General features: G+C 39.6%; 1 pseudogene; it reads left to right on the forward strand.

Moving 5' to 3' along the window:
• The first annotated feature begins 217 nt into the window (after positions 1-217).
• LOC125412636 (3 beta-hydroxysteroid dehydrogenase type 7 pseudogene) lies at positions 218-3,634 on the forward strand (annotated as a pseudogene).
• The last annotated feature ends 675 nt before the right edge of the window (positions 3,635-4,309 follow it).

The following is a 4,309-nucleotide window of genomic DNA, read 5'->3' on the forward strand; positions in this document are numbered from 1 at the left end:
CAGCTCTACTCTGAAGATTCTTGCTAGTTTGCTGGCATTTTTCCAATTGTCTATTGATCACTTGGGTACCTAGTGAGTAATTCTTCAATTTTATTTCACACAGCTTATTGAAACAGGTAGCTCCTGTTATTTGGCTGCAAACTCTCCATAATGGGCTTCAGGTTTCCCTGCTGCTCATTAGCGTCCTAAAAGTTAGTCCTAAAGTTAGCTAGTCCTCATGACGGATCTGGTATGTGTAGATATGGCTGAAACACTCCCTTTGCTTTAATTGTTTAAGCTCTAAGGGCTCCAACAGAGGGTAATGGTACTGTTGTTTTTCTGGTTTTTTGTTTGTTTGTTTGTTTGAGGTCTTTTCAGAAATTTCTGTTAGAAAACATTGCGAGATAACTTCCTTTACATCTAGTTTGTTATGCATATATCCATTTGACACATCTTAACTTATTTTCTTTCTATTGTACCTTCATGTAAATTAAAAAGATCATAATTATGTTTAACATATGAAAGATATAGAAATATAAGAAATTCCCTGCATGTGATATTTGATACTCATTTCAAGACATCTTTCTGTAACTTAGTATCACAGTTCTGCAAATTTTTAACATAGTATACTTGGTCACATAGGCAGAAAGCAGCCCCTCCCCAGGTGACCTCATAGTTACAATGGAAGGAGCAGAAGTACATTGTCATATTGTGACCACCTGTTGGGATGGTGCAGAGCTATCTTAACTTCAAAAAGAAGCCAGGCAGCCACCTCCCAAGCTCGAAGGTATTATTAAACCTTGTTATGCCTCCAAACTCTCTAATGATCAGATAAAGTGGGAAATGGGCCTGCATTTCTCTAGCCCACACAATAGATGAAGACAGTACTCTAAAGGCCACATTACTTACTGAAGATATTTGGTCTGGACTCCAAATCCCAGCAGGCCAGGTCCTGACCCCTCCCTGGGGGTGGGGTCAGGACCACTCCCCAGGGTATTTAAGTGATCTCCCAAAAGAGAAACAAGTGGTCTCTCTTTCTTCCTCCAGGGGTCGCGTTTCTGTGGCTTCCTGGTTTCCCCCTCGGGACCACCCGAGAGTGCAGAACTCCCATTAAACCTGGATATTTCTTAATCTGGCTTGTTTTGATTTGGCTTGATTGGGAACTTTGCATAGGCAGGAAGCTCACATTAGGAAATATTCCTAACAATAAGGCTCTAACCCTCAAGTGGCTCAATTTCTGAATGCTTAAATGTTGATAGAAAAATATATGAATGATAGTTTCTGACTTCATATATTTTCCCTAAGAATTTTGTATTTAACTGATACAACTAATATAAAACCCAAAAGAAGAATTGTTAATCTTACTCCAATAAGAGAATAGATAGCAAAGAGAAATTTATTGGATGAAGGGTAAGGGTAGTACTAAACTGTGGGCATAAGGATAAATATTTAGACTAGGGCTATGAATTATGCTCGTTTAGCAAAGTAGCAGTTGTACCTTCTCCTCCAAATCCATATTCTCACTAGTTCTGAATATTTGATCAGATTCACCCAACTAGGCTTGATTTCTCTCTTGCTGAGTGGACCTAAAGTCCAATTAGAGAGCACTTAGTGACTGTCACCACTACACCCTTAGGATTATCATACCATTCTTGTCGTCTGTTGTGGTTCATTAAGTCAGTCTAAATATCAATAATTGTGCACACATAGGTAGAATAAAACAGAAGATTTTGCTTCATTTTGTGAGAATAAAGTTAAAACATTTATATTATTTTATGCCATTTATTTTTAATCAAGGCCATGCCTTTCATTTTTAAATGCACTTTAATATTGATATCTAGAATTTATATTAAAATTATATTAATTAAACATACTATAAAAATACATCATTAATTTTATGCCTAGATGGAATCTGGAAACACATGAAAATAAATCTAATTACAGGTACTACACCAAAGTGGTTTTAGAAATCTTTTTTTCTGATTTTCCTTTGTAATAACTTCTAATTATTTATTTTACATTATAAGGATGAAGATAATAGCTTCTCCAAATTATTGTAGTTAATATTTTATGATTTTTAAAAACATTTTAAAATGTTGTTTTATTTTCTATCATAATTTATTGACATGGTTGTTTATCTGAGCTAGAACAAAGTAATATTAACATCCTCACATGCATCCTATACTTTCATTCAACCCTTGTACTTTTATTTTTCTTTCAGTGTATTTTGGATCTAGTATTTTGCTTCTAAGAAAGAGAATATTTCAGTGGTTAGGCCCTAAGTTACTAAGATTCTTTCTGATTTTCATTCGTATTTCTTGCCTTTTTCCTACATATCGAATTGAGGAAGCCAACACCTACATTTAATCCAGGCTTGACCAAGTATGCTATGGTTGGCCTCCTTGGCAGAATGCTAACATTATCACAGGTTCTGAATTTGGTTGGAGAGGCAGGACATAGAAAATCACTGATTTCTTAAGCTTTCTTTAAAGCAAATAGAAAGATAAATATCCAAAAGAGGTACACTTTTAAAAACTGATGGAACTATAACCCCCTAAGGAGAGTCAGATGTGGAAGAAGCCAGGTCTAAAGACCTGAAGTAAGCAGACCAGCATGAGCCCCTTCCTGCTTGAGAAACCAGAACTAGGAGTCAGTTTTGCCAATCAGCTGCCAGACCACAGTGAGGACCAAAGATAGACATGTTCCTAAAGCCTGTCTTAGAACTTGGAGGCTGAGATACCACCAAAGCTCAAGGTCTATATAGTTAAAAAAAAAAGTGTCACGGTTCATACCACCCAGTCAGGCACCACAGCCCCTGGCTTCAGAAGGCAGTCGTTTCTCTCCATCCAGGCTCTGAAGGTTCAGGACGTGCAGGGCACACAGGACGTGATTGAGGCTTGCATATGGACCGGAACACAGTTCCTTGTCTACACAAGCAGCATGGAAGTTGTGGAACCAAACATGAAGGGCCACCCCTTCTACAGGGGCAATGAGGATAACCCATATGAAGCAGTCCACAGACACCCCTACACTTGCAGCAAAGCACTTGCTGAGCAACTGGTCATGGAGGCCAATGGAAGGAAGGTCAATGGAGGGCTACCCATGGTAACATGTGCCCTTCGACCCATAGGCATCTATGGTAAAGGTCATCAGATCATGAGAGATGTCTATAACCAGGGACTGTGCTTTGGGGGTTGGCTCTTTGAGCCGTCCCAGCTTCTGTGGAGCATGGTCGAATCTATGTTGGTAATGTGACTTGTACGCATGTGCTGGTGGCCCCAGAGTTGGAGGAAGAGGCAGCACTCCTGGGTGGCCAGGCGTATTTCTGCTATGATAAATCACTTTATAAGAGCTATGAGGACTTCAACATGGAGTTTCTGGGTCCCTGTGGACTTCGGCTGATAGGCATCCAACCACTGTTGCCCTACTGGTGACTGCTACTGCTGGCTACACTCAATGCCATGCTGCAGTGGTTGCTCCACCCACTGGTGGTGTACACACCCCTGCTGAATCCCTACATTCTGCCAACACCACCTATACTGTCAGTACCAACAAGGCACAGGGCCATTTAGTCTACAAGTCCCTCTTCTCATGGGAAGAGAGCAAGGCCCACACCAATCACTGGGTGCAGGCCTTGGAATGTTCGGCCTGGTGATAGAAGGGCAGGGACTGGAGGCCACTGCGGTACATACTCAGGGTTCTTTATATATTCTTTAAACCTCTTTGTATGAGTGCATCCATAGGAAGCAGCCAGAGTATCACTACACCTAAACCCTCCTTGCTCCTGGTCCTGAGCCTGAGAACCCATCTTACCCATACATTGAATGCTGCCCCACAGAAAATATGAAACATGAAGAAAAATTTAAGTTGATTCATTATTTAAAAGGGATACATTCCTGATATAAGTACATTGCACACTACATAGTTTAAAATTTAATTAGATAAAAATACATCAAAATAAGTGAAATATGAAAATTTATTGTATAAGTACCTTCAAATTGGGCTGGAGAGATGGCTCAGCGGTTAGGAGCTTTGCCTGCTCTTTCAAAGGTCCTGAGTTCAATTCCCATCAAACACATGGTGGCTCACAATCATCTGTAATGAGGTCTGGTGCCCTCTTTCTGCATACACATAGGCATAAAAAAATAAAAAGTATCTTCAAATTTTATGATTAATCTAAAATGTTCTAGCATGACATGCATATGTATAATAATACAAGAAAGGTCTACCATGAAGGCCCCTTGTCTAACTTAACAGAAGTCTCACCATATGACATTTAAATAGTACAAAATTGGTATTCCCTTCATTTTCACTGAATAGCTGGTTCAGG

Source organism: Myodes glareolus, chromosome 3 (genome assembly GCF_982192425.1).
Source record: "Myodes glareolus chromosome 3, mMyoGla1.1, whole genome shotgun sequence".
NCBI lineage: Eukaryota > Metazoa > Chordata > Mammalia > Rodentia > Cricetidae > Myodes > Myodes glareolus.